The following is a 23,306-nucleotide window of genomic DNA, read 5'->3' as shown; positions in this document are numbered from 1 at the left end:
GCTGGGATAAATATAACGTCAGCTCAACTGATTTGAAATAAACAGTGTTAATTTACTAAAAACATACCAAGCAGCATTAGGCGAGGAGTCGAGGGGAGGGTGAGGGTCTTCTCGATATCAGCCACTGTGGAAGATGACTATAGGGCACAGAAAATATATACATGAATATTATTCAATGCAATTAAAAATTTAAGAAGAAACAGTACACCTTTTTGGAATCTTTAAACTCAGACAAATAATGTGGTATAATTTTCAATATGACTGGAGCGTTTTTATATTTTGACCCCTATGTAATTCTTCAAGTGACCCCTATGTGGCCGCCTATTGAAAATTCAAGTGGCCCGTTGGTTTTTTAAAAGAGTAATATCTAAGGTGTACTTTTGCCAAATTTGGTGCTTGTATCACCATTTGAAGGATTCCTCTGTAAATATTCTGTTATCTGCTGCACTATATGTAGGCAGATCGGCCAACAATCATCGACTTCCATGGACTCCCTTTGACCAAATATTACACTGACAACTGGGACGAGCAAGACCAGATGACATTCTCCTGGTTTCTTACCCTAAATCTGGTTAAAACTGTGGGATTTAAGAAAAAAAAAACGGCCCTTGATTGTGCTGGGATGTTTCTGATTTCAAACCACTGATCATTGTGCATTCATCATATGTTTTAATTTCAGGAAGCACATGGTTCTCTGACATTCTAGATCTTCTGTATTTGGTCAGACATGTCCAGAGCGTCAGACATCCATCCCTATTTATTTGAGGGTGCCTTTTGTGGACATGCAGATGCCTTCTTTTTTTCAGGTAGGACCATATGTTCACGTTAACTCACATATATTGATATTATTGTATTGATAGTCCTCGTCGGACCCGGCGCCACGAGGGGGCGTTTGGGGGCGACGCCCCCTCACGTCATCAACCTTGCCCCCTCGGATATAAGAGTTATCAAAAATAAAAATAAAAAAGAAAGAAAAAGAAATACTGGAAAATATAGCGCCTCGCAGTTTCGCTGATTTTTTTAGTCCAATTTTGCATGCTTTTTTTTTTTTTTTTTACAGCGCATTGTGCTCTGCGTCCTCATCAAGCAGGCCGATGTTCTGTTGAGATGACGGGACACCTGTTGCGGCACCGCGAAGGGAGAGCATGCGCATTGTGTTCTGCGTGTCTGTTTATAAGAATCTTCTCGCCCAGAAGAAAAAAGAGCACCAACAACTACCCATAACTGTGTTCTTCACTCGGAAAAAGACACCTGCAGCGAGGTGTGAGTGGAAAAAGGCACGACAGTGGCGCGGCACCAGGACGAAGAGGTGCGATCAGAGGAACTGTGAAATACTGGTCAGTCACTATTAATAATTTCTTATGTGTCCATCCTCGTAGGTTGATCGTTAAAATTAAATTTGTTAGTTCTAAAAGCCATCATAATTATTTATAGGAAAACGTTCTATTTTTATTTCTCAAACAAATGTTTGGGTCTGAAAACAGGTTGGTCTTATTTTTCTGCTAAAGTTTGAACTTTGAGAGTGTTTACACACGAGAGAAAAGTGAGAAAATGTTAATGCCTGTTTGAGAAAAGTGTGTAGTGAGGGGTTTTACAGCCTTAAAACGTCTAGAATAATTGTAAAAAATAACGCTGACTACTTCACGGATTTCACCTATTGCCGGCTATTTTTAGAACGTAACTCCCGCGATAAACGAGGAACCACTGTATATCTACATGAAAGGTTTATGTGGGGTTAATCTACTGTCTTGTGTCGTTTCTCAGATCAGTTGTTGGTTTGGTTTTGTGATATGCAGGAGATCACTTGACCGAGGGTCTATACGTTCAAATAATAATTAAAAAATACTGTCATCACTCTTTACTCTTAGTCTCTTACAACGGTGTAGCCTAAATGCACAAGCTTTCTAGGAGCACACCCAATTCATTACGCACCCTTCAGAGGCACGTCCCCTCTGGTGCACACTTTTTTTGTGGGGGGAGGGGCGACCCCACCCCCTGTGATAAACTCATTGCCCCCTTAATTCTAAAAGGTGCTGACTCATCCTAACTGCTTTAGATATAACCTCCTTTTATTTGTTTATGGACATGCAAAGAATGCCATTCAATATTATCAACATTTCATGACAATTATGAGGCTTGTGTCTGACACTTCAAGCTATAGGTTACACAAAGCTGAACAAAACATTTTCATAGAAGAATATCGAACTCTATTAGAGTTTGATTGTTGTGTCGAGGGGCGAGAAGACAACGATGTGTCACAAAGAGCTGAAGTGGAAGTAAATGTCACAGCAGGTAAATATGTTTTGTGCGCCATTACTGTCTAAATAATTTATTATTAGTTCAAACAATTGCAAATGTTTAGTTCAGAAACACTGAACTAATAAATATTGTGTGTTGAACTATACCAAAATAATGTTTGCTGTACCAATTAATCTATTTTGCCTTTGTCATCATTCACTGATTGTCTTGTTTTCATGAAGGAAAATAAATGACAGATGACCTCCCTACAACTCCTCATATTATGAAATCTCACAGACCAGCCCAGTTTTTACCCCAATCTTTCTGGGAGCAGAACTGCAAGGTACAGGACATGGACTTTCTAAAGAGATCCTATACATGTACAACCCCAAATCTCAAAAAGTTGAGACAGCATGGAAAAAGTACATTTAAAAAAATACATAAACGATAATAAAAAAAACCCCATTGTTTCTTGTGCTGAATTTGACTTCTGTTTTATTGCAGACAATATGAACCCCACATTATATTTCATGTTTTTAGTTTGTGGCCACGCACTGGCCAGGTGGATCCACCAGGTGCACTGTATCAGCTGTCAGTCATCTAAACTCATCATCATCTCATCTATAAAAGCCTGGGAGAGACATCACTACTCTGCCGAGTTATCAGCTTACCACGCAGGTAAACCGACTCAGCCGTTTTGTGCCATACGCACATTCATTGTTACTGAAGTCTTTGCAGTTGTGACTTATACTTGCAGCTTGTAGCCGAGTTTGTGGAAGTTGGAGGAGTTGGCGTCTCCACTCCTCACTTCTGACTTACTAAGTATAACAATTGACACTGCACGTCCTCCAGTTTTTCCTCTGCACTCTGGGAGTATTTGGATTTATTCCTACAAGAGGATTTCTGTGAGTTGCTGACTGTTTGCTGGGTGTTCACACACCCACCCTAACCTGTTTTTGTTCCTGCCAGCAGTACCGGGCCTGAACAGCTATGAGCGGTGGCCACCTGGGGGAATCGGGACTTGGCGGCTCTGGTGTGTTGCAGGTCTCCGTTGGCGGTGGAACTTCGTGGGTCCCAGCTCTTCTCTGGATAGGCGTCTCCTACCATCGGGCCTGCCCACGCGTCACCCTTTTGGTTACTGATTGACTTAAGCATATTTGGTTGTGTTGCATATTTACATAATAAATGGTCATTTAGTTGAATTCCTATTGGCCATTCATTTATGCCCCCTGGCGTGGGTCCGTGCATTTCACTTTCCCAACAGGATAACTCGGCCACGTCATGGACTCCAAGGGGCGTTCACCACCAACTGAACAGCCAATGGAGATGCAAGGTGCGCAGGCTCCACCAGGAGGTGCGTTGGGTGAGCTGCAAAACATTCTCACCAACCTCACTGCTCGGTTGGATCTATTCACCTAGCCGTAGGATGGAGGCTCTCACCGCTCAGGTGGAGACGCGCGTGTCAGGCGCGGCTGCAGCTACTCCTTCTGTGGACCTGTCGCTAAACACAGAAAATCCAGTGGTCATTCAAAGGTCCCCCCCCCCCCGTCACCCGAAGCTTACATTAGTCCCCCGGGGGGGTTGTGTCGAAACGTGCGCGGAATTCTTGATGCAGTGCGCGCTCCTTTTTTCGCAACGCCCCATGATGTACGTGTCAGACCACAGCCGGGTGGCTTATGTAATTAATTTGCTTCGGGGCAAGGCACGCGCCTGGGCTACGGCGCTCTGGGAGCAATCAATCAATCAATTTTTTTATATAGCGCCAAATCACAACAAACAGTTGCCCCAAGGCGCTTTATATTGTAAGGCAAGGCCATACAATAATTATGTAAAACCCCAACGGTCAAAACGACCCCCTGTGAGCAAGCACTTGGCTACAGTGGGAAGGAAAAACTCCCTTTTAACAGGAAGAAACCTCCAGCAGAACCAGGCTCAGGGAGGGGCAGTCTTCTGCTGGGACTGGTTGGGGCTGAGGGAGAGAACCAAGAAAAAGACATGCTGTGGAGGGGAGCAGAGATCGATCACTAATGATTAAATGCAGAGTGGTGCATACAGAGCAAAAAGAGAAAGAAACAGTGCATCATGGGAACCCCCCAGCAGTCTACGTCTATAGCAGCATAACTAAGGGATGGTCCAGCCCTAACTATAAGCTTTAGCAAAAGGAAAGTTTTAAGCCTAATCTTAAAAGTAGAGAGGGTGTCTGTCTCCCTGATCTGAATTGGGAGCTGGTTCCACAGGAGAGGAGCCTGAAAGCTGAAGGCTCTGCCTCCCATTCTACTCTTACAAACCCTAGGAACTACAAGTAAGCCTGCAGTCTGAGAGCGAAGCGCTCTATTGGGGTGATATGGTACTACGAGGTCCCTAAGATAAGATGGGACCTGATTATTCAAAACCTTATAAGTAAGAAGAAGAATTTTAAATTCTATTCTAGAATTAACAGGAAGCCAATGAAGAGAGGCCAATATGGGTGAGATATGCTCTCTCCTTCTAGTCCCCGTCAGTACTCTAGCTGCAGCATTTTGAATTAACTGAAGGCTTTTTAGGGAACTTTTAGGACAACCTGATAATAATGAATTACAATAGTCCAGCCTAGAGGAAATAAATGCATGAATTAGTTTTTCAGCATCACTCTGAGACAAGACCTTTCTGATTTTAGAGATATTGCGTAAATGCAAAAAAGCAGTCCTACATATTTGTTTAATATGCGCTTTGAATGACATATCCTGATCAAAATGACTCCAAGATTTCTCACAGTATTACTAGAGGTCAGGGTAATGCCATCCAGAGTAAGGATCTGGTTAGACACCATGTTTCTAAGATTTGTGGGGCCAAGTACAATAACTTCAGTTTTATCTGAGTTTAAAAGCAGGAAATTAGAGGTAATCCATGTCTTTATGTCTGTAAGACAATCCTGCAGTTTAGCTAATTGGTGTGTGTCCTCTGGCTTCATGGATAGATAAAGCTGGGTATCATCTGCGTAACAATGAAAATTTAAGCAATACCGTCTAATAATACTGCCTAAGGGAAGCATGTATAAAGTAAATAAAATTGGTCCTAGCACAGAACCTTGTGGAACTCCATAATTAACTTTAGTCTGTGAAGAAGATTCCCCATTTACATGAACAAATTGTAATCTATTAGACAAATATGATTCAAACCACCGCAGCGCAGTGCCTTTAATACCTATGGCATGCTCTAATCTCTGTAATAAAATTTTATGGTCAACAGTATCAAAAGCAGCACTGAGGTCTAACAGAACAAGCACAGAGATGAGTCCACTGTCCGAGGCCATAAGAAGATCATTTGTAACCTTCACTAATGCTGTTTCTGTACTATGATGAATTCTAAAACCTGACTGAAACTCTTCAAATAGACCATTCCTCTGCAGATGATCAGTTAGCTGTTTTACAACTACCCTTTCAAGAATTTTTGAGAGAAAAGGAAGGTTGGAGATTGGCCTATAATTAGCTAAGATAGCTGGGTCAAGTGATGGCTTTTTAAGTAATGGTTTAATTACTGCCACCTTAAAAGCCTGTGGTACATAGCCAACTAACAAAGATAGATTGATCATATTTAAGATCGAAGCATTAAATAATGGTAGGGCTTCCTTGAGCAGCCTGGTAGGAATGGGGTCTAATAAACATGTTGATGGTTTGGATGAAGTAACTAATGAGAATAACTCAGACAGAACAATCGGAGAGAAAGAGTCTAACCAAATACCGGCATCACTGAAAGCAGCCAAAGATAACGATACGTCTTTGGGATGGTTATGAGTAATTTTTTCTCTAATAGTTAAAATTTTGTTAGCAAAGAAAGTCATGAAGTCATTACTAGTTAAAGTTAATGGAATACTCAGCTCAATAGAGCTCTGACTCTTTGTCAGCCTGGCTACAGTGCTGAAAAGAAACCTGGGGTTGTTCTTATTTTCTTCAATTAGTGATGAGTAGAAAGATGTCCTAGCTTTACGGAGGGCTTTTTTATAGAGCAACAGACTCTTTTTCCAGGCTAAGTGAAGATCTTCTAAATTAGTGAGACGCCATTTCCTCTCCAACTTACGGGTTATCTGCTTTAAGCTACGAGTTTGTGAGTTATACCACGGAGTCAGACACTTCTGATTTAAAGCTCTCTTTTTCAGAGGAGCTACAGCATCCAAAGTTGTCTTCAATGAGGATGTAAAACTATTGACGAGATACTCTATCTCCCTTACAGAGTTTAGGTAGCTACTCTGCACTGTGTTGGTATATGGCATTAGAGAACATAAAGAAGGAATCATATCCTTAAACCTAGTTACAGCGCTTTCTGAAAGACTTCTAGTGTAATGAAACTTATTCCCCACTGCTGGGTAGTCCATCAGAGTAAATGTAAATGTTATTAAGAAATGATCAGACAGAAGGGAGTTTTCAGGGAATACTGTTAAGTCTTCTATTTCCATACCATAAGTCAGAACAAGATCTAAGATATGATTAAAGTGGTGGGTGGACTCATTTACTTTTTGAGCAAAGCCAATAGAGTCTAATAATAGATTAAATGCAGTGTTGAGGCTGTCATTCTCAGCATCTGTGTGGATGTTAAAATCGCCCACTATAATTATCTTATCTGAGCTAAGCACTAAGTCAGACAAAAGGTCTGAAAATTCACAGAGAAACTCACAGTAACGACCAGGTGGATGATAGATAATAACAAATAAAACTGGTTTTTGGGACTTCCAATTTGGATGGACAAGACTAAGAGACAAGCTTTCAAATGAATTAAAGCTCTGTCTGGGTTTGGATTAATTAATAAGCTGGAATGGAAGATTGCTGCTAATCCTCCACCCCGGCCCGTGCTACGAGCATTCTGACAGTTAGTGTGACTCGGGGGTGTTGACTCATTTAAACTAACATATTCATCCTGCTGTAACCAGGTTTCTGTTAGGCAGAATAAATCAATATGTTGATCAATTATTATATCATTTACCAACAGGGACTTAGAAGAGAGAGACCTAATGTTTAATAGACCACATTTAACTGTTTTAGTCTGTGGTGCAGTTGAAGGTGCTATATTATTTTTTCTTTTTGAATTTTTATGCTTAAATAGATTTTTGCTGGTTATTGGTAGTCTGGGAGCAGGCACCGTCTCTACGGGGATGGGGTAATGAGGGGATGGCAGTGGGAGAGAAGCTGCAGAGAGGTGTGTAAGACTACAACTCTGCTTCCTGGTCCCAACCCTGGATAGTCACGGTTTGGAGGATTTAAGAAAATTGGCCAGATTTCTAGAAATGAGAGCTGCTCCATCCAAAGTGGGATGGATGCCGTCTCTCCTAACAAGACCAGGTTTTCCCCAGAAGCTTTGCCAATTATCTATGAAGCCCACCTCATTTTTTGGACACCACTCAGACAGCCAGCAATTCAAGGAGAACATGCGGCTAAACATGTCACTCCCGGTCCGATTGGGGAGGGGCCCAGAGAAAACTACAGAGTCCGACATTGTTTTTGCAAAGTTACACACCGATTTAATGTTAATTTTAGTGACCTCCGATTGGCGTAACCGGGTGTCATTACTGCCGACGTGAATTACAATCTTACCAAATTTACGCTTAGCCTTAGCCAGCAGTTTCAAATTTCCTTCAATGTCGCCTGCTCTGGCCCCCGGAAGACAATTGACTGTGGTTGCTGGTGTCGCTAACTTCACATTTCTCAAAACAGAGTCGCCAATAACCAGAGTTTGATCCTCGGCGGGTGTGTCGTCGAGTGGGAAAAAACGATTAGAAATGTGAACGGGTTGGCGGTGTACACGGGGCTTCTGTTTAGGGCTACGCTTCCTCCTCACAGTCACCCAGTCGGCCTGCTTTCCCGGCTGCTCGGGATCTGCCAGGGGGGAACTAACGGCGGCTAAGCTACCTTGGTCCGCACCGACTACAGGGGCCTGGCTAGCTGTAGAATTTTCCACGGTGCGGAGCCGAGTCTCCAATTCGCCCAGCCTGGCCTCCAAAGCTACGAATAAGCTACACTTATTACAAGTACCATTACTGCTAAAGGAGGCCGAGGAATAACTAAACATTTCACACCCAGAGCAGAAAAGTGCGGGAGAGACAGGAGAAGCCGCCATGCTAAATCGGCTAAGAGCTAGTAGCTACGCTAAGCTAGCGGATTCCTAAAAACACGCAAAGTGAATAATGTGTAAATAATTTGGAGGTGATTCAGCAGAAGGAGTGCTTTAGTTAAGGCACGTAAAGATTACACTGGGAAACAAATCGTAATCTAGATAACTAGATCAATCTAACTGCGCAGATTAAACAGCTAACAGATACAGAAAAACACCGCTGTGCTCCGGAACAGGAAGTGATACAATACCGCAGTGAGAGCCAACCACCAGTAGAGGCAAGCAAGAGATTAGCAGGACTCATGGCTCCTTTTGACATATACTGGGTTTATCAGGGAATTTCGACAGGTGTTCGATCATCCCAATAGAGGCGAGGCCGCTTCAAATATGCTGCTGTCAATGAGACGGGGATGCCGGAGTGCAGCTGATTACGCAATCGACTTCCGTGTTGCGGCAGCGAGGGCCGGTTGGAACTCAGTAGCACTCCGCGCCGCCTTTGTAAACGGGCTGTCTCCGGCCCTAAAGGAGCATCTGGTGGCTAAGGATCAGCCACGGGATTTAGATGGGCTTATTGATCTGGTTATGCGATTAGACAATCGGTTAGAGGAATTCAAGCAGGAGCGAGACGAAGGGCGTGGCCGGGTGTGCGCTGTCCTTCTCCCATCCAGATCCGAGTTAGTGCCGTCCTCGCCCCGCTCCAAAGTCAGGGCTCTCCGCGTTACACCAGCTCCCCCTGCTGACGTTGTTATGGAAACGAGCAGGGCAAAAGTGACTGAAAAGGGAAACAAAGGAGACTGGCACATGGAGAGTGTGTTTACTGCGGCTCGAATGAGCATACGCAGAATAAGGGGCCCTAGGTGGTTAAACAACAAGGCTCAACCTTAGAGACTGGGCTGAGAGTGAGCCATACTAACCATACGGGTGTCCCACGCAAATGCGCATGACTCCCAGTCACAATCCTCTGTGGGGATTTAACCCTTACCGCTCCAGCACTGGTCGGATCGGTGCGAAGCCGCGTTTAGGGAGTTGAAACACCGGTTTTCGACTACACCAGTTCTGGTGCAGCCCGATCCTAGTTGCCAGTTTATTGTTGAAGTGGATGCCTCTGACTCAGGGATAGGAGCCGTGCTGTCCCAGAGCAGGGAGTCCGATAGTGTTCTCCACCCTTGTGCTTACTTCTCCCGCAGGTTAACCCCCGCTGAGCAGAACTATAACGTTGGCAATCGGGAACTGCTGGCAGTGAAAGAGGCCCTTGAGGAGTGGAGACATCTGTTGGAGGGAGCTGTGGTCCCATTTGTGGTTCTCACTGACCATCGGAACCTGGAATACATCCAGACCGCTAAGCGTCTGAACCCCAGACAAGCCCAATGGTCACTGTTCTTCAGACACTTCAATTTCAAGATCACGTATCGCCCCGGGACCAAAAACCTTCGGTCTGACGCCCTGTCCCGGGTGCATGAAGAGGAAATTGGAGCAAGGCTGTTGGACCCACCAGACACCATCATTCCGGATTCCACTGTCATCGCCACCCTCACGTGGGATGTGGAGGAAGTGGTCAAGGGAGGCCCTGATGCGACACCCAGATCCCGAAGGTGGACCACCCACCCAACACATTTCACTTTCCCAACAAATATAGTACATCTGGAAAATATTTACAAAACTTCTCAATACACATAAACTTCAAGTAAATAAATAAATAAATAAAAACATTATTTTCACATTGTCATTATGGGGTACCTTGTGTAGAATTTTGATGAGAAAAATTAATTTCCTCCATTTTGAAATAAGGCTGTAACATCACAAAATGTGAAAAAACTGAAGTGCTGTGAATACTTTCCAGACGCAGTGACTGTATACAGCTATTCCTGCATTGAAAGCTAGCAACACATTCAAAAAGCTAGGATGAGGAAATTTTACACTCGTAATGATGTTAAAAAGAAAGAAAAAGGAATGATGCTGTTTAAAATGTGATTCGACAGGTGATTATAATCATGATTTGTTACAAAAGCAGTATGGACCAAAAGCTGAGTCTTTGAGGAGCAACAAATGTGTGAAAAAAATCTAATATTTAAAAAATATGTTTCCCAAAGAAAGATTGGAAAGGATTTCCATATTTCTCCCTCAACAATGCATAATATAACTAAACAATTCAATGAATCTGAAGGAATTTTAGTGCATACAGGCCACAAGCCAACCCTGAACACCGGCGATCTCTGATCCTTCAGACGGCACTGCATCAAGACCTGTCATTCATCAAAAACTGATATAACCGCGTGGCTTACGACATACTTTGGTAAACCTTTCTCGAACACTAAAATATGGCGTTACATTCCAAATATACTTAAAACTTTAGTTTAAAAATAAATAGCCTTATGGTACTGTTTACCAATCCTGATCTTTGGAGCCCAGTGCAGTTTGCATTTGTCCCTGAAGTAATCAAAGTAGATCAGCTCAGTCAGGGGTGTTCCATTGCTCAGTCAGTTGTTGATTAGCTGAACACACCTGACTGTGCTGATCTACTTTGATTACTTCAGGGACAAATGGAAAATGTGCAGTACTTTGGGTCCAGAGGACCAGCACTGGGAAACCCTGCCTTATGATAAACTTATCCAGAAGTGACGTTGACGTCTTTGGACTGAGAGGCATCTGGGTTTGACCATCACACCATGGAAAGGTGTATTGGTCAGACACATCAGTGTTTGTGATTGGTGTGTGTGTGGGCGCGCGCGCTTTTTAAAGAAATGGACACTATGTGTTCCAAATCAATGACAAAAGACCATCAAGACTGTTCTCAGCAACAAGTCCAAAAGCTAGGGTCTGTCATATTATGGGATAGTGTTTATACTCTTGGCAAAGGTAAGTTAAACCTCTGTATTGCCACCATTAATGCAGAAAGTACATTGACATTTTAGAGCAACATATGATCTCATCAAAACAACATTTTTCCAGGGATGTCCATCTATTTTAAAACAAGACAATCCAAAACCACATTCTGCACACATTACAAAGGGATGGCTGCAGACGTTGGTGCTGTGGATAATGAACTGGCCTGTCTGCAGTCCTGACCTGTCCTCAACAGATACAGTGTGGAGAATTTTCGAAATGAAAAATGCAACAACATTCCTGGACAGATGCACCTTAAGATGCTTTAGCAGGAAGAATGGGACATAATAACACCTGAAATGCTTCATTGCTTGGTATCATCAATGCCAAAATGCCTGTCATGTGTTGTATGAAGGAATGGCAATATTAGAAATTGGTCAATCCTTTCACATCCTTATATTTTTGGGAATGTGTTACAGGCCTTAAAAGCAGGAATGTAGGTTCAAACTTTCTGCACTGAAATAAAGTCAGTGTAAATAGGGCTGGGTATCAATCAAAAGTTTTCGATACTGGTATCAATTCCAATACCTTCACTAGGATACCGGTGTAACAGTATATCTTCCCCCATGCAGAGAAGCAGAGTTGTAGTCTTACACACCTCTCTGCAGCTTCTCTCCCCCTGCCATCCCCTCATTACCCCATCCCCGTAGAGACGGTGCCTGCTCCCAGACTACCAATAACCAGCAAAAATCTATTTAAGCATAAAAATTCAAAAAGAAAAAATAATATAGCACCTTCAACTGCACCACAGACTAAAACAGTTAAATGTGGTCTATTAAACATTAGGTCTCTCTCTTCTAAGTCCCTGTTGGTAAATGATATAATAATTGATCAACATATTGATTTATTCTGCCTTACAGAAACCTGGTTACAGCAGGATGAATATGTTAGTTTAAATGAGTCAACACCCCCGAGTCACACTAACTGTCAGAATGCTTGTAGCACAGGCCGGGGCGGAGGATTAGCAGCAATCTTCCATTCCAGCTTATTAATTAATCAAAAACCCAGACAGAGCTTTAATTCATTTGAAAGCTTGACTCTTAGTCTTGTCCATCCAAATTGGAAGTCCCAAAAAACAGTTTTATTTGTTATTATCTATCGTCCACCTGGTCGTTACTGTGAGTTTCTCTGTGAATTTTCAGACCTTTTGTCTGACTTAGTGCTTAGCTCAGATAAGATAATTATAGTGGGCGATTTTAACATCCACACAGATGCTGAGAATGACAGCCTCAACACTGCATTTAATCTATTATTAGACTCTATTGGCTTTGCTCAAAAGTAAATGAGTCCACCCACCACTTTAATCATATCTTAGATCTTGTTCTGACTTATGGTATGGAAATAGAAGACTTAACAGTATTCCCTGAAAACTCCCTTCTGTCTGATCATTTCTTAATAACATTTACATTTACTCTGATGGACTACCCAGCAGTGGGGAATAAGTTTCATTACACTAGAAGTCTTTCAGAAAGCGCTGTAACTAGGTTTAAGGATATGATTCCTTCTTTATGTTCTCTAATGCCATATACCAACACAGTGCAGAGTAGCTACCTAAACTCTGTAAGTGAGATAGAGTATCTCGTCAATAGTTTTACATCCTCATTGAAGACAACTTTGGATGCTGTAGCTCCTCTAAAAAAGAGAGCTTTAAATCAGAAGTGCCTGACTCCGTGGTATAACTCACAAACTCGTAGCTTAAAGCAGATAACCCGTAAGTTGGAGAGGAAATGGCGTCTCACTAATTTAGAAGATCTTCACTTAGCCTGGAAAAAGAGTCTGTTGCTCTATAAAAAAGCCCTCCGTAAAGCTAGGACATCTTTCTACTCATCACTAATTGAAGAAAATAAGAACAACCCCAGGTTTCTTTTCAGCACTGTAGCCAGGCTGACAAAGAGTCAGAGCTCTATTGAGCTGAGTATTCCATTAACTTTAACTAGTAATGACTTCATGACTTTCTTTGCTAACAAAATTTTAACTATTAGAGAAAAAATTACTCATAACCATCCCAAAGACGTATCGTTATCTTTGGCTGCTTTCAGTGATGCCGGTATTTGGTTAGACTCTTCTCTCCGATTGTTCTGTCTGAGTTATTTTCATTAGTTACTTCATCCAAACCATCAACATGTTTATTAGACCCCATTCCTACCAGGCTGCTCAAGGAAGCCCTACCATTATTTAATGCTTCGATCTTAAATATGATCAATCTATCTTTGTTAGTTGGCTATGTACCACAGGCTTTTAAGGTGGCAGTAATTAAACCATTACTTAAAAAGCCATCACTTGACCCAGCTAGCTTAGCTAATTATAGGCCAATCTCCAACCTTCCTTTTCTCTCAAAAATTCTTGAAAGGGTAGTTGTAAAACAGCTAACTGATCATCTGCAGAGGAATGGTCTAGTTGAAGAGTTTCAGTCAGGTTTTAGAATTCATCATAGTACAGAAACAGCATTAGTGAAGGTTACAAATGATCTTCTTATGGCCTCGGACAGTGGACTCATCTCTGTGCTTGTTCTGTTAGACCTCAGTGCTGCTTTTGATACTGTTGACCATAAAATTTTATTACAGAGATTAGAGCATGCCATAGGTATTAAAGGCACTGCGCTGCGGTGGTTTGAATCATATTTGTCTAATAGATTACAATTTGTTCATGTAAATGGGGAATCTTCTTCACAGACTAAAGTTAATTATGGAGTTCCACAAGGTTCTGTGCTAGGACCAATTTTATTCACTTTATACATGCTTCCCTTAGGCAGTATTATTAGACGGTATTGCTTAAATTTTCATTGTTACGCAGATGATACCCAGCTTTATCTATCCATGAAGCCAGAGGACACACACCAATTAGCTAAACTGCAGGATTGTCTTACAGACATAAAGACATGGATGACCTCTAATTTCCTGCTTTTAAACTCAGATAAAACTGAAGTTATTGTACTTGGCCCCACAAATCTTAGAAACATGGTGTCTAACCAGATCCTTACTCTGGATGGCATTACCCTGACCTCTAGTAATACTGTGAGAAATCTTGGAGTCATTTTTGATCAGGATATGTCATTCAAAGCGCATATTAAACAAATATGTAGGACTGCTTTTTTGCATTTATGCAATATCTCTAAAATCAGAAAGGTCTTGTCTCAGAGTGATGCTGAAAAACTAATTCATGCATTTATTTCCTCTAGGCTGGACTATTGTAATTCATTATTATCAGGTTGTCCTAAAAGTTCCCTAAAAAGCCTTCAGTTAATTCAAAATGCTGCAGCTAGAGTACTGACGGGGACTAGAAGGAGAGAGCATATCTCACCCATATTGGCCTCTCTTCATTGGCTTCCTGTTAATTCTAGAATAGAATTTAAAATTCTTCTTCTTACTTATAAGGTTTTGAATAATCAGGTCCCATCTTATCTTAGGGACCTCGTAGTACCATATCACCCCAATAGAGCGCTTCGCTCTCAGACTGCAGGCTTACTTGTAGTTCCTAGGGTTTGTAAGAGTAGAATGGGAGGCAGAGCCTTCAGCTTTCAGGCTCCTCTCCTGTGGAACCAGCTCCCAATTCAGATCAGGGAGACAGACACCCTCTCTACTTTTAAGATTAGGCTTAAAACTTTCCTTTTTGCTAAAGCTTATAGTTAGGGCTGGATCAGGTGACCCTGAACCATCCCTTAGTTATGCTGCTATAGACGTAGACTGCTGGAGGGTTCCCATGATGCATTGTTTCTTTCTCTTTTTGCTCTGTATGCACCACTCTGCATTTAATCATTAGTGATCGATCTCTGCTCCCCTCCACAGCATGTCCCAGCAGAAGACTGCCCCTCCCTGAGCCTGGTTCTGCTGGAGGTTTCTTCCTGTTAAAAGGGAGTTTTTCCTTCCCACTGTAGCCAAGTGCTTGCTCACAGGGGGTCGTTTTGACCGTTGGGGTTTTACATAATTATTGTATGGCCTTGCCTTACAATATAAAGCGCCTTGGGGCAACTGTTTGTTGTGATTTGGCGCTATATAAAAAAATTGATTGATTGATTGATTGATGGAAATCTCCCCCACACCTCAGACAGGCAGCAGCACTGATTAACCCAAATCTTCATAAGGTCCAATCAGGATAGAGCAACCTTTAAACTCTATATTTCATGAATGTTTTATGGTCCCAGATGAAGCAGTTTGAGTGATGGTAAATGATACTGTTATTCTTAAGTATGTATCTATAGCCTTCTACAATGGTAATATTTCCTATTCTGAAGTATCTTTAAATCCCCCTTCCAAATATACAGTGGGGAAAATAACCACTGTCAGTTTGGCAGGCTTTCCCACCTACAAAGAATGGAGAGGCCTGTAATTTGTATCGCAGGTACACTTCAACTGTGAGAGACAATCTAAAAAAAAAAAAAAAAATCCAGAAAATCACATTGTAAGATTTTTAAATGATTAATTAGCATTTTATTGCATAAAATAAGTATTTGACCCTCTAGAAAAACAGAGCTTAACAATTGGTACAGAAACATTTGTCTGCCATTATAGAGGTCAGATGTTTCCTGTAGTTCTTGACCAAGTTTTCACCCACTGCAAAAGGGATTTTGGTCCACTCCTTCATACAGATCTTCTCCAAATCTTTCAGGTTTGGAGTTTCAGCTCCCTCCAAAGATTTTATATTGAGTTCAGGTCTGGAGACTGGCCAGGCCACTCCAGGACCTTGAAATGCTTCTTACGGAGCCTCTCCTTAGTTGCCCTGGCTGTGTGTTTGGGGTCATTGTCATGCTGGAAGACCCAGCCATGACCCATCTTCAATGCTGTTACTGAAGGAAGGAGGTTGTATGCCAAAATCTCGCAATACATGACCCCATCCATCCTCCCTTCAATACGGTGAAGTCGTCCTGTCCCCTTTGCAGAAGAGCACCCCTAGAGTATGATGTTTCCACCCCCATGCTTCACGGTTGGGATGGTTTTCTTGGTGTTGTTCTCATCCTCTAAACATGGTAAGTGGAGTTGATTCCAAAAAGCTCTATTCTGGTGTCATCTGACCACATGACCTTCTCTCATGCCTCCTCTGGATCATCCAGATGGTCACTGGTGGACTTCAAGCGGGCCTGGACATGTGCTGGCTTGAGCAGGAGGATCTTGCTGCCCTACAGGATTTTAAACCATGACAGCATCATGTGTTACTAATGTAATCTTTGTGACTGTGGTCCCAGCTCTCTTCAGGTCATTGACCAGGTCCTCCTGTGTAGTTCTGAGCTTTCTCAGAATCATCCTTACCCCACAAAGTGAGATCTTGCATGGAATTCCAGAACGAGGGAGATTGACAGTCATCTTGTGTTTCTTCCACTTTCTAATAAATAATCATAACAGTTGTTGTCTTCTACCAAGCTGCTTGCCTGTTGTCCTGTAGTCCATCCCAGCCTTGTGCAGGTCTACAGTTTTGTCCCTGGTGTCCTTAGACAGCTCTTTGGTCTTGGCTATGGTGGACAGGTTAGAGTGTGATTGAGTGTGTGAACAGGTGTCTTTTATTAAGGTAACAAGTTCAAACAGGTGCAGTTAATACAGGTAAAGAGTGCAGAATAAGAGGGCTTGTTAAAGAAAAATTAACAGGTCTGTGAGAGCCACAATTCTTGCTGGTTGTAGGGGGTCAAATACTTATTTTATGCAATAAAATGCAAATGAATTATTTAAAAATCATACAATGTGACTTTCTGGATTTTTTTTTTAGATTCTGTCTCTCACAGTTGAAGTGTACCTACGATAAAAATTACAGACCTCTCCATTCTTTGTAGGTAGGAAAATCTGCAAAACTGACAGGGGGTCAAATACTTATATTCTCCACTGTATTTGTCTGTCTGACTGTTGGTGAGATTACATCAAAACAACTGCACAGATTTTGATGAAATTTTCACCACAGATAGATATTAGGCCAAGCAAGACTCCACTGAATTTTTGAGGTGATCGGGATCTGGATTCTGGCTCAGGATTTCACTTCATATAGGCTTTGAAGAATTACATGCAAACTCCTTCACGGATTCTCACCATTAGGGCATGGAAGACTGCACTGCACTGAATTTTGGAGGTGATCCGGATCGGTAGACATCAGAAATCTCTTATTGCTCTTATTCTACACAGTAAATTTTGCTAAGTAAAATTTACTCTGCCGGGATAACATTTGGTCCCAGTCTAAATAGAGTAAAATACACTCTATTATACAGTGAAATCAGCTCTTCCATCTTATCAAATCAAGTGTTTCTACTCCAATAACAGTTTATTTTATACCGTGATAGAGTATATTTAACTCTATTTGGACTGGGACCAAATGTTATCCCAGCAGAGTAAATTTTACTCTGCAAAATTTACTGTGTGTCATGTTTTAATTAGTATAATTGTTGTGTGGGCCGCCAGAAGAGGAGGTACTGCTGGCCCACCACCAGAGGGCGCCCTGCCTGAAGTGCGGGCTTCAGGCACAAGAGGGCGCTGCCGCCACGGATACAGCCGAGGGTGACAGCTGTCACTCATTATCTCTTGACAGCTGTCACCCATCTACTCTACATCATCTCACTCCATAAAGATCAGACGTCATCTCCACCTCGTTGCCGAGATATCGTACTTCTATGGAGGTAACTTCTCTGCCTGTATTAATTGATTCCAAGAGCTATTGTGTTGCAGCTGTCAACCAGAGGACCGGCGTGGGTCGCGACTGTTTCATCCTACGTCCCGTCAGATAAGTGGTTAAACAGACGCTGCACGAGTGTGTGTTAGAGGTGGAGGTGGCATTCCCACCGTTGTTGTTACGGGGTGTACACACACCCACACTTGACTGTCTTTGTTCTTTGCCAGTAGTACCAGATCCGACAGTCGGGGACAGTGATCACCTGGGAATTTGGGACTTGGCGGCTCCAGTATTCACCAGGTTCGGTGGCCGCGGAAATCGTGTGGTTCCGGCTCTTCTCAGGACAGACGTCTTCTATCCTCGAGCCTGCCCACACGTCACCTTTGTGGATTGACTGTTATCAGATTCTGAGATTGTCTGTGTATTCGTTGTGCACCTTCACAACATTAAATTGTTACTTTTTTGGCTCATCTATTAACCGTTCATTTGCGCCCCCTGTTGTGGGTCCGTGTCACTACACTTTCACAACAGGATATCTCGGCCAGCGTCATGGATCCCGAGGGGCGTCACCCATCTGTTGGACAGCCAATGGAAGAGCAAGGTGCACAGTCGTCTGCAGGAGGCGTGCTCGGTGAGTTACAGCAAATCCTCACCGCCTTTACCGCTCGGCTGGATTTGATGTCCGAGCAAAACAAGTTTCAATCTGCTGTGACTGGGATGCATTCTAACGCTTGGCATCACAGTAATATTGCAACTTGCAGCACTTTCCTACTGCAGCTGAGCACTATATTGATATTGCATGTGCTTATAGACAAAAACAATAAGAGACAAAATTCAATTTATTATTCAACGAAACTGCAAATATATGAAGTTGTTTAACATTTATGAAACACTTCTCTAAACAAGGCCATAGGGTCACTGACCCTAAAGAGATTCCCTCCTTGGCACAGTGATCTATTCAACAATTCAGTGTTACCACCAAAACTATGATACATACACTTTTATTTCCTTTAAATTTGACATCCTTGACAATGAAAACATACCACTAGAATTTGGAATCACTTTTATGTCTTTATTAGTTCAAAAGTTATTGTATAAAACGATTTTTTCGGTAATGGCGGTTTTCTTCTGGATCTAGCTCCATAACATTTGAAGCTACATCAAATCTGATGACACTTTACTGAATCAGTACAGATTCAGCTACAATTTGGTGTTAGTTGTGCATCTCTAGCTTCATTTGTCACCTCACACTGACACATTTTCTATTTTCCCTATATTTTTGCATATTCTGGATCACCAGATCCGGAATCCGGATCTGATCATCACCAAACTTTGTTGTTTGATAGAACATTTGACTATGTTACACCCTAATTTTTTTCAAGCCTTTCTGCCTTGTTTTTGTGGAGCTAGAAACTAGAATGTCAAAATTCCCCCTATCCGCAATGGTGAAGAATCCTTTAAAAAATTCCTGGATCCGGATCTTGATCCGGATCACCACTAAAATTTAATCACTTGTTCCTCTTGTCATTTCCAACCACTCCACAAAATTTCATCGAAATCCATTCAAAACTTTTTGAGTTATCCTGCTGACAGACAGACAGACAAACAAACAAACGCGACCAAAAACATAACCTCCTTGGCGGAGGTAACAAAGAAGCAAAGCAGTCAACAAGCAAACGGACATGGGTGAAAGAATAACCTTCTTGGCAAAGGATATTGCTGGTCTTGTTTGTCTGCTTCTGATTTTTTTAGTCACCACAGTGGATCCACATCTGAAGGGATCAGCAGCCAACAAATCTGTGTATCAATCTCGTTTGAACTTGTTTCAATGTGAAACAAAAATTTAAAAACTGAAAAAACACTAGTTTTTTTCAATATTCATTTCCAAAACCAAAATGAAAAAAACGGCTAAGAACTCAATTTCCGATTTTTTTTTTTTTTTTTTGCTCATGGAAAAAATGGATAATAAACACCAATTTTCATTTTGGTTTCCCATTGAAAGACAAAAAAAACAAAGTAAACATGGATTTGAATGATACAAAAATTCAAACGAAGCAGAATGGCTGCAACCTCTTTGGCAAAGATAAATCATTAAATGTCTGTCAGCATCAAATGGATTTTTCCATGAACAGTTCTTTCACCTATCGGCCCTAAAATGGCCTTGTGCAATTCCATACAATATATTATTATGCTGTGGAACTTAGCTGTTGTTGCACATCTTTCCCATCAATTAAACATGTCCATGTCATTGCCACATGTAGAATAAAGTTTAAAGCACTCACAGGGAGCAGTTGGACTTTTTTCATCCCTCTTTGAAAACAGTTGAAACGTCTGCTTTCTTGTCAGAATTTTCGAAACAAGGGCCCTGGATTGTATAAACATCTCTACACTCTTCTATTCATTTTATCATTTTGTATTTTTTTTTTTTTTTTGCTAAAGGAACAGATATGGCAGATGAGCTCACCACCACTCCTCATCTCATTAAAACTCATCTGCTGATGCAATTTGTACCAAAGTCCTTCTGCAGAACTGTAAGATACAGGATATGTATTTTTCTCACATTCATCACCTGTCAGTATGTTCACTACAAACCACACCTGACTGTTAAGGAGATACAGTAAAATATTGATTTTTTTTTTTTTTTTTTTTGTGAAGATTGTCTACATGGTCCGTAATGCCAAGGACAGTGCAGTGTCCTATTTCCACTTTTGTCGCATGAATCATGGGCAGCCAGAACCAGGCGACTGGAACACCTTTCTAAACAGTTTTGTGAAGGGAAAAAGTGAGTTCAAAGTACTCAAAATATTATACAATTATAGTCTTTTGATGAGGTGAAGGCCTCAGTGAACCCCATCCTGACCAGGTCCGCATAATCACGGGTACACCGAAATCAAAAGTCTATAACTGCTTTATTATATGGTAAACAAGAAAATTGAGAGTTTGTCAAACATACAAATCAATCTCAAGTTTCAACTCTTTATTATTACTGTCATACTGCACCAACTGACATCCCATCAATCGACTGGAGATGCCTGTTAAGACCATGATGAAGAGTCATCAGGCTTGTTTTCTTATAAGATTCGCCATTCGCCTGCGTAGCTTCCGCGTAAAATCGACCGAGTACTCCGTCAAGCATCCTTCTGTCATAAGTTTCAAAGTTGGGCGCATGTCCCTTTTCAGTGACGTACTTGCGATACATGTTGGCTGCTGACTGTGTATTTCTGCGAGTGTTCCTCGCATCTTTTTCGTGTAAAATTCATTTTAAGTCAGCGTCGCTAACAGACGCAAACCTGTCTTCTGCCATCTTGTCAACAAACTGACAGCCAAAGTAAGCATTGTATCATGTTATCTGATTGGTCGTTATCGATAGAAGGCGTCCTTGTCATATAATCTAGAACCACCTGTTGTCTGACAACACCCCACCAATTTTATGTAAAGTGTTGCTGATCAACTAATCAACTAACATCTGGCCAATATCATGTCTCAAGCTCAAAGACAGGACTTATCTAACACAATACATTACAGACAAAAGAACAATTATAACCACAACAAAACACTTCATCATTGTGACTTTTGGACAGAATGCTAAACACAAACAAAAAATCCTTATTTCATACATAACAAAGTTGATGGTGACACTTGTCAATGTCTGCAGGATTGTGGGCGAGAGATTGATGGACTCTGCTCCTTTCTCGATTTGTCACCTTCAGATGAGGAGCACGAAAAAGTGTTGATAGAAACAAAGTTCGACAACATGAAACACCACAAAATGGCCAATTATTCTACTTATGCAACTATGGATCACAATGTGTCTCCATTCATGAGAAAAGGTGAAAAAATATGTTATTAGTATAAAGAAACAAACATCAACGTGATTTTTAATTCATTCATTACATAAAAAAAATATTCATGACTGTATTAATGTAGCTGTCTGATTTGTCGGTTGTTCTGCAGGTAAAGTTGACGACTGGAAGAGCCATTTTACTGTGGCACAAAATGAAATGTTTGATGAAGACTACAAGCAGAAAATGAAGAATCCTGCACTGCAGTTTCATATTGAACTTTAGGGATTCTTGGCCAGACAGTGCATAATTAAATCCTCAGCTGGTGTCTGATTTATTAGTTTAAAATGTTGATCTAACTGAGCCACTTGTTAAATATGATTGTAAAAATGTAAGAACCCAAACCCAGGCCCATGGAGTTGCATGTTTTTTGGTGGTGGACCTGGAAATGCCATTAAGAATCAGAGGATGTGTAATTGCTGTATGTATGCCAAATACATTTTTCTCATGGAGATTTATGATAATGTATGTCACATGACAATATATATTTCCAATTGTTCACATTTTCTGAAATAAAATATTAGGTTCTGCTCCTAGCAATGTCAGTGTTTGCCCCCGGCAATCCAAACTTCCTTAAGGGCCCCGTCACACAACAGCACAAATGCTGTATGAATCATACAAATTGGAAAAACAAACAAAATTCAAGCTGCATTCTTACAGGACAGGCATTTGTAAAGCCATTTACAAATGGTGTACAAATACCCAGAATGCGATACAAAACCATCACGAATGATTCGCCCAATTAGGAGTGCAGCAGCACCCGAATCCATGTGGACTACCCAGAGTGCAAGTCAAATGCAGACAGAAGCCTTCCCCCACAAAAAAAAAAAAAAAAAAGTCAAGGAATTAAAACAATACAGCATGAAGCATCCCGGGCAGTCGGGAAAGCAGGCTGACTGGGTGACTGTGAGGAGGAAGCGTAGCCCTAAACAGAAGCCCCGTGTACACCGTCAACCCGTTCACATCTCTAACCGTTTTTCCCCACTCGACGATACACTCGCCGAGGATCAAACTCTGGTTATTGGCGACTCTGTTTTGAGAAATGTGAAGTTAGCGACACCAGCAACCATTGTCAATTGTCTTCCGGGGGCCAGAGCAGGCGACATCGAAGGACATTTGAAATTGCTGGCTAAGGCTAAGCGTAAATTTGGTAAGATTGTAATTCACGTCGGCAGTAATGACACTCGGTTACGCCAATCGGAGGTCACTAAAATTAACATTAAATCGGTGTGTAACTTTGCAAAAACAATGTCGGACTCTGTAGTTTTCTCTGGGCCCCTCCCCAATCGGACCGGGAGTGACATGTTTAGCCGCATGTTCTCCTTGAATTGCTGGCTGTCTGAGTGGTGTCCAAAAAATGAGGTCGGCTTCATTGATAATTGGCAAAGCTTCTGGGGAAAACCTGGTCTTGTTAGGAGAGACGGCATCCATCCCACTTTAGATGGAGCAGTTCTCATTTCTAGAAATCTGGCCAATTTTCTTGGATCCTCCAAACTGTGTCCAGCGTTGGGACCAGGAAGCAGAGTTGTAGTCTTACACTCCTCTCTGCAGCTTCTCTCCCCCTGCCATCCCCTCATTACCCCATCCCCGTAGAGACGGTGCCTGCTCCCAGACCACCAATAACCAGCAAAAATCTATTTAAGCATAAAAATTCAAAAAGAAAAAATAATATAGCACCTT

General features: G+C 41.7%; 1 long non-coding RNA gene across 1 annotated transcript; it reads left to right on the top strand.

The window, feature by feature from the left end:
- The first annotated feature begins 720 nt into the window (after positions 1 to 720).
- On the top strand, positions 721 to 20,565 carry LOC117512585. Its single transcript, XR_004561331.1, has 3 exons — positions 721 to 806; positions 2,481 to 2,581; positions 20,440 to 20,565. It is a non-coding gene; the product is annotated as an uncharacterized LOC117512585 (long non-coding RNA).
- The last annotated feature ends 2,741 nt before the right edge of the window (positions 20,566 to 23,306 follow it).

Source organism: Thalassophryne amazonica, chromosome 6 (assembly GCF_902500255.1).
Source record: "Thalassophryne amazonica chromosome 6, fThaAma1.1, whole genome shotgun sequence".
Taxonomy (NCBI): domain Eukaryota; kingdom Metazoa; phylum Chordata; class Actinopteri; order Batrachoidiformes; family Batrachoididae; genus Thalassophryne; species Thalassophryne amazonica.
The sequence above is the reverse complement of the archived record's forward strand: the minus strand, read 5'-3'. Positions and strand labels throughout refer to the sequence as shown.